The 8,345-nt window shown below is 44.6% G+C and overlaps 1 protein-coding gene across 1 annotated transcript in view; it reads right to left on the reverse strand.

Moving 5' to 3' along the window:
- The window catches only part of CTU1 (cytosolic thiouridylase subunit 1), a 34,551-nt gene extending 26,206 nt beyond the window's left edge, over window positions 1-8,345 (reverse strand). Inside the window, exons 1-2 of the mRNA XM_082367717.1 lie at window positions 8,058-8,345; window positions 3,741-3,855 (exon numbers count right to left, since the gene is read on the reverse strand). The gene's annotated coding sequence lies outside the window, so the exon portion shown is untranslated. The remainder of the gene's footprint in view (window positions 1-3,740; window positions 3,856-8,057) is intronic.

Genomic DNA, 8,345 nt, shown 5'->3' on the forward strand with positions numbered 1-8,345 from the left:
AACTCTGCAGTTTTCTTGGGCTAGCTGGTTATTACTAAAATTGGATTCCAAATTTCTCTCTTATGGTCAAACCTCTGTATGTTTTACTAAAGAACAAGTTCCCTTTGGATCCTGTCGCTGCCACCAATCTCTTAAGAAAAAACAAAATTCTACTGAGGAAATTTGAAGAACTAATTGGCTTCATTCAATGACTCATGAATCAGGCAGCATCCCATCTAGCAACTAGAAGGGGGCTTTGCGCATGGGCAGTACAAACCGAAAGGCTTTTATAGGGAAGGAGGGTGGGGTAAGAAAGTATTAACAAAAGAAAAGATAGGGTTATTTGGGGCCAGGCCATCTTTCAAGGAAAGGGAAAGGTAGGGACTTTTATCATGCAGATGACCTCATTAGTGTTAATCAGGAAGATTCAGCTTGACTGTTTAAAGTTCATATTTCTGAGGGACTTCCCTGGCGGTCCAGTGGTTAAGACTGCAGGGAGGACGGGTTCGATCCCTAATCGGGGAACTAAGATCCTGCATGCCACACGGTGCAGCCAAAAAATATAAATAGATAAAAAATAAAGTTCGGGCTTCCCTGGTGGTGCAGTGGTTGAGAGTCTGCCTGCCAGTGCGGGGAACACGGGTTCGAGCCCTGGTCTGGGAAGATCCCACATGCCGCGGAGCAACTCGGCCCGTGAGCCACAATTGCTGAGCCTGTGCGTCTGGAGCCCATGTTCCTCAACCAGAGGCCACGATGGTGGGAGGCCCGCGCACCGCGATGAAGGGTGGCCCCCGCTTGCCACAGCTGGAGAGGGCCCTCGCACGGAAACGAAGACCCGACACAGCCATAAATAAATAAATAAAAATTAAAAAAATAATAATAAAGTTCACGTTTCTGGAAGGGTTTGATACTGCAATTAATTCTTGGTTTACTATAGTGGGCAGCAAATGCTTGATTGCTGTTCTTGTTATTTCTTTTTTAACACTGGGCAGTGCTGTGCCCAGTTTTCAAATTTTCTCATCCCATTTGACCAGCTTCCTGAGGTTGCTTCCACCCCGCCCCCCCCAAAGTATCGTGTGTCAACAAAAAAATTAATCAGTCGATCTAAGAAAATAAATGGAAAATTGTATTTGAGCCAAATTTGAGGATTGTAACCTGGGAAGAGCATCTCAGAAATTTCTGAGAACTGTTCTGCCAGTTAGAAATCAAGGCACAGTCGGGCTTCTCTGGTGGTGCAGTGGTTGAGAATCTGCCTGCCAATGCAGGGGACACGGGTTTGAGCCCTGGTCTGGGAAGATCCCACATGCCGCGGAGCAACTAGGTCCGTGAGCCACAACTACTGAGCCTGTGCGTCTGGAGCCTGTGCTCCGCAACAAGAGAGGCCGCGATAGTGAGAGGCCCGCGCACTGCGATGAAGAGTGGCCCCCGCTTGCCACAACTAGAGAAAGCCCTTGCACAGAAATGAAGACCCAACACAGCCATAAATTAATTAATTAATTAATTAAAAAAAAAAAAAGAAATCAAGGCACAGTTATATAAGTTTTTTGAGACAGAGGGTTTTACATCAAATGTTGTATGATTGACAGTTTACGTAACCTGGATCTAAATGTCATCATCATGGTAGGTCATGTGACCCCTTACAAGATCAAGAAGGAATGCTGTCTTTTAAGGAGTTGCCTTGTTGATGCTGGGAGAATGTCGCTCTTTATGGTTGAGCTGGTATTTCTGCTGATGGGGGAGGTTTAGTCGATGCCCAATGCAGATACACAATGCACAGTGCGGGGAGAGAGGAGGCCAAAGGGCAGAGAAGAATTTTTCTACGTTTAAATTTTTCTTGTCTTACCATAAAATGTGAATTTTATTTCACATGAGTATCTCTCCTTGTCATTGAATGTTCCTCAACATGGCCAATTTGACAGGCTGCAGGGTGCGCTCTTATATGCCTGAACCAGAATTTATAGAACGATTTCCCTTGATGTTGGGCCTTTAGGCTATTCCTAAAATTCAGCATCAGGGGTAATGCTGCAGGAGAGGAGCAAAAGGTACTCCATGCAGAGGGAGTCGGGCAGCGGGTATAGAGCTGTGCAGAATGTGATGTGTGCTTACTGAGGCCAGATTCAGAGAGAGACGCAGACACAGAGAGGTGAGATACAGAGAAGGTGGAGGAGAGAGTGCACGTCCCAGAAGTGTCTGATCAACAAGGTCTTTCAAAAACAAAGTGAAAAATAGATATGCTGTTGCTACCTTTTGTGTACAAAAGAAGAAGAAAATAAGAATTAAATATCTGCAAAAAAAAAAACCCAAGGTCTTTCAAACTGATAGGGACAGATAAAGGGACAAAGTAGGTGATTAAATCATTAATCCCATTATGGGATTACAAGTAGAGAAAAAAGTATGGGAGACCCCTGTAAGTTAATGATCACCCAAGAAAGCAGGCTTGCTTAACCGCAAAACCAAGGGGGCTTGCTTGGCAAAAAAAAAAAAAAAAACATGCAAGGAAAGCATGAGACATTCCCCCAAACAATAAAACAATGGTGGAATGAGACCCACATCCTGCCCAGTGAGGTCAGTAAGTTAATGATTCCTACGACATGCTTCTCTACGTGCACTAAAAACAAAAATATAGGGAAAGGTGACATTATACTGAAACCTGAGATGATCTACCATACTTTAGTATATGTTACAGCCCTTATGTTCATTTCCATAGCACCGTTGACAGTCCTGGTTGGGCCATACAGGGTCAAAACTTCCCTGCCCAACATGTAGGAGGAGCTGATGATGGAAGACTCAAAGAACAAGGAAGAAGGTGGTCTTTTCCGCCTTTGATTATAAAACTGTAGCCCACTAAGTTCTGGGGGTGGCACTTCCCTGCCTGCTTGCTGTATGTCTCACAAGTGTTCTTCACTAATAAACTCTTTCCTCACCTGCCACTCTGCCTCTTGCTGAATTCTTTCTGCACTGAAACAGAAGAACCTATGCTCTACTAAGTCCCAAAACCATTCTGTGGTTTCAAAACTGTACTTGGAAATATGTTCACATTATTCTTTCTTTCTTTTTTTTTTTTTTTGGCCATGCCGGCTTGTGGGATCTTAGTTCCCCAACCTGGGCCCCTTATAGTGAAAGCACTGAGTCCTAACCGCTGGATCGCCAGGGAATTCCCTGGAATATGTTCATCTTTTATTTTCATAATAACACATACTACTTTCTTAACTGCAAAAAGGAATGCAGTGGCTGAAGAAAATTTGGAAAATTCTTAACAACGAAAAAATAGAACAAATACTATTTTAATAAGGATTTTAAATAAAATTATGTTATGCATGTTTTCTAAATATATATTCATAAACATAAATATTTCTAGTAAATAATTTTAATTAGATATTTACATATTTACCTAAATATATATTTATACATGTATATATTTCCCTTGTATAACTATATACATAAAAATATATATTTTATAAATAAACACACAATTATCTATTATAATTTAATTAATACTGTTAAAAATAACTTGAAGTTATTTGACCACCCAGAGGTATATCCAGCTTTTCCCTACATATCTTTTCAGTTCTGATATGCTATGTGCACTTGTGCACATGTCCATATTTTTACCAAAGTGGAATCACACTGTTAAAGAGAGATAACGGGCCGAAAATGGGGTCACTCTTGCCGAGCTACATCACCAAACCAAAACTTAATCACTAACTTAGAGGCAGTTTCAGCCTCTCCCAGTGTTACCACACACATGTCCAGCTACTCACCACTCAAAAAAATCAATCCTTGAGGAACTTCCCTGGCGGTCCAGTGGTTAAGACTCCGCTTCCACTGCAGGGGGCTCAGGTTCGATCCCTGGTGGACGAACTAAGATCCCACATGCTGCGTGACGTGGCCAAAAAACAAAAACAAAACGCAAACAATCAATGCTCGAGAGAAAGAAAAATGTCGGTAGAAAGGATAGTTGCTTTTAATCAGAATGCTGGCAATCTGGGGAGGTGGTGGACTCGGTGTCCCCAGAAACCATCTCCGAAGTTTCTGCTTGGCCGTGAAAGCTTTTTTTTTTTTTTTTTTAATTAATTAATTAATTTATTTATTTATTTTTATGGCTGTGTTGGGTCTTCGTTTCTGTGCGAGGGCTTTCTCCAGCTGCGGCGAGCGGGGACCACTCCTCATCGCGGTGTGCGGGCCTTTCACTATCGCCGCCTCTCTTGTTGCGGAGCACAGGCTCCAGACGCGCAGGCTCAGTAGTTGTGGCTCACGGGCCTAGTTGTTCCGCGGCATGTGGGATCCTCCCAGACCAGGGCTCGAACCCGTGTCCCCTGCATTGGCAGGCAGATTCTCAACCACGGCGCCACCAGGGAAGCCCAACGTGAAAGCTTTTAAAAGGAAAAAGGGAAGTAATCTCAGCTAATCATTGAGATAGAGCGTCAGAGTCATCGCCGTTCCCCACTGTGTGCGGGCTTGTGGACTTCGTGTGATTTCTGTTTAGATGCTGTCTTGTTCACACAGTTTGTTCACAAAATTACTGAAGGGGGAGCTAGGGCGGAGACGTGGTCATCTGTTAATTACTTATTCTTCATTTCTGCTTCTTTGATCTATGTAAGAACCAACAAGTTAGGCAAGGTATTGTGTGATCAAAAGATATGAAAGGTGTGCCAGGGCCAGAGATGAGTAGAGCATGGGGGTGCCTCGCTTAAGGTTAGTGAGAAGACAGAGGGTCCTCCCGCAGGGAGCTCTTTCCTGCGAAGGGCTCCTTCCTGCCAAAAGCTGCTTACACCAGGGGTGGCACCAGTGAGGTGATCTACATAATAAGAGCCCTGCCTTTCCTTTCCCCCAAAGAAAGGTGAGGTTGCCTGAAACAATCCTTTTTATCTTTTCTTTGGCTAGTAACTTGCCCCACCCTCCTTCTGCCTATAAAAACTTTACATTTTGTACAACCCTTCTGAGCGCCTTTCTGCTTGCTAAATGGGACGCTGTCCAACTAATGAATCACTTAAATAAAGCCAAGTAGATCTTCAAATTTACTCGGTTGACTTTTGGGTTTTTTAACCAAAGAGAGGTCTGGTCTTTGTCCTCAACTCCTGGGAAGGTTCTAAACCCTTAGAATCTCCTCTTTTTTTTTTTTTATTTTTAAAATTTATTATTTATTTATAATTTATTTATTTTTTATTTATTTATTTTTGGCTGCGTTGGGTCTTCGTTGCTGCATGTGGGCTTTCTCTAGTTGTGGCGAGCGGGGGCTACTCTTCCTTGCAGTGCACGGGTTTCTTATTGCGGTGGCTTCTCTTGTTGCGGAGCACGGGCTCTAGGCGCATGGGCTTCAGGAATTGTAGCGCACGGGCTCAGTAGTTGTGGCTCGCGGGCTCTAGAGCGCAGGCTCAGTAGTTGTGGCGCACGGTCTTAGTTGCTCCGCGGCATGTGGGATCTTCCCAGATCAGGGCTCGAACCCGTGTCCCCTGCATTGGCAGGTGGATTCTTAACCACTGCGCCACCAGGGAAGCCCTAGAATCTCCTCTTGATAAGACTGTCTTTGTTTACCTGGGGGCCTTGTGCTACACCAGATAGTCTAGGAGTTTATGATGGAGGCTTTGGGTCACGAGGTATCAGCTCTACTTCTGAAAAGTCTGGAATCTGAGGTCAGCCATGTGGACAGCCAACCATATCTATGTAACAGAGCCTCAATAAAAACCCTAGATACCAAGGCTCAGGTGAGCTTCTTGGCTGGCATATTGTCACACATCAGTGCTGGGAAGAGCCAATCCTGTCTGTGACTCCAGTGAAGAGGACAACTGGAAAGTCCACACTGGGAATTCCCCTGGACCCTGCTCCGTGCATTCCTCCCTTGACTGATGTGAATCCGTATCTTTATGCTGTAATAAACTGTCACCATGAGGATAATAGCTTTTAGTGAGTTCTGTGAGTTCTTCCAGTGAATCATCAGAACCGATGGTGGTCTTCGGGACCCCTGAACTTGCAACTTGCATTAGAAATGAAGGTAGTCTTGGGACTTCCTTGGTGGCGCAGTGGTTACGAATCTGCCTGCCAGTGCAGGGGACACGGGTTCGAGCCCTGGTCCGGGAAGATCTCACATGCCACGGAGCAACTAAGACCATGCGCCACAACTACCGAGCCCACGTGCCGCAACTACTGAAGCCCACACAACTAGAGCCCATGCTCCACAACAAGAGAAGCCACCACAGTGAGAAGACCATGCACCACAACGAAGAGTAACCCCCGCTCACCACAACTAGAGAAAGCCCGTGCACAGCAATGAAGACCCAACACAGCCAAAAATAAAATAAATAAATTTTTTTTAAAAAAAGAAAGAAATGTAAGTAGTCTTGTGGACTGCCCCCTAACTATGCAGGACCTCTGGGTGGGTGCAGAGCATTTGAGAGATTGTGGTTATAGAGGAACACCCCGCCAACCCCACTGCCCGGGTTCCAATCCAAATGCTGCCACTTATCTGCCACATTATCTCAGGCAAGTTACCTTCTTCCCCTGAGCCTCACTTTCTCCACCTGTAAAAGCAGGATTATTTTTTTTTCCATTATAGGTTATTACAAGATATTGATTGGGAGATGGGGATTGACATATATACACTATTGATACTATGTATAAAATAGATAACTAATGAGAACCTACTGTATAGCACAGGGAACTCTACTCAGTGCACTGTGGTGACCTAAATGAGAAGGAAATCCAGAAAAGAGGGGATATATGTACATGTATAGCTGATTCACTTTGCCGTACAGTATAAACTAATACAATATTGTAAAGCGACTGTACTCCAATAAAAAAATAAATAATAAATAATAAATTTTTTAAAATTTTAAAAAAGATATTGAATACAGTTCCCTATGCCATACAGTAGGTCCTTCTTGTTTATCTACTTTATATATAATAGTTTGTATCTTTTTTTTTTAACTGAGAAACCACTCTTTTAATGCATGAAAACACAGTGCAAAAATTACAAAATAGATTTAGAATTGAAGGACCAAAGAGTGAAAAACATTTCAGTTCCACAAAGGAAATAATAACAAAAATATTTTTCCTTAAGTTCCTTAAATTCAGGAAACTCATAAACCAGTTTTCATCATTAACTATATTACTTGGTCTCCTTTCCACGTAATTTTCTCCAAGTTTTTTAGTCACAATATGTGACTAAGTGCAAGGAACAAAAGATGGAATCACGTTCTGATTGTTTTTTCCCAAAGCCAGTTTCTTTCTCCTAAAGAGATGTGAAAGCTAAGACAGAACCCTGAATTTGTTTACCATCTTAAAAACATTTTTTTGTTGTTCATAATCCTAACATGATCTCCTATTCACAAACCTGTTGGTGTCCCAAATAATGACATTTCCATCAAATCCTGACGTTACTAAGAGTCTTGTATTAGTATCATATTCGATGTTCTTCACCCAGCTAGCGTAACCATGTAAAGTGCATACTTTGCTGTTCAGTTTTCTCAGATCCCATAGTGCTATTGTAGTGTCATCAGATCAGGTAGCAAACAGCCGATAATCAAGAAATGTTTCACTGTTTACCCTTTTGTACCTTTGAATTTTGTACCATGTGCATGTATTACCTTATATTATTTACACAGTCTTCGTGAGCTTCAGAAAGCGTTTTTACGTGCTTTGAAGATACAGGATCAAAAAGCAGAACACCAGGGCTTCCCTGGTGGCGCAGTGGTTTAGAATCTGCCTGCTAATGCAGGGGACGCGGGTTCGAGCCCTGGTCTGGGAAGATCCCACATGCCGCGGAGCAACTAGGCCCGTGAGCCACAATTACTGAGCCTGCGCGTCTGGAGCCCGTGAGCCACAACTACTGAGCCTGCGCGTCTGGAGCCCGTGAGCCACAACTACTGAGCCTGCGCGTCTGCAGCCTGTGCTCCGCAACAAGAGAGGCCGCGATAGTGAGAGGCCCGCGCACCGTGATGAAGAGTGGCCCCCGCTCGCCGCAACTAGAGAAAGCCCTCGCACAGAAAGGAAGACCCAACACAGCCAAAAATAAATAAATAAATAAATAAAAATTAAAAAAAAAAAAAAAGCAGAACTTCCGTCTGTTCACCAGCACTGACCCGTCGGGCGAGTGTACTCGAGGTTGAAGACGGCCCCGTGGGTGCGGGTGCTGAGGTACACCGGGTCCGCGGGATGGACGGAACCATAGAGGTTAGTCATGCTGCGGAAATTGCCTCGCGCCGGATCCACGAACAGCCCGCGGCCCGGGCTGCGCTCTCTCGGCCACCCGAGCACCAGGGCCGCCCAGGCGGGCGCTCAGGCCGGGCCGGCCCCGCCTCCCGGCCCTGCAGTCGGGCCCGGGTTGCCGGCGCGGCGCGGGGGGCGGTGACTGCTCTCCCCGGGCGGAA

This window comes from Balaenoptera borealis (genome assembly GCF_965194805.1).
Source record: "Balaenoptera borealis genome assembly, chromosome: 19".
Classification (NCBI taxonomy): Eukaryota; Metazoa; Chordata; class Mammalia; order Artiodactyla; family Balaenopteridae; genus Balaenoptera; species Balaenoptera borealis.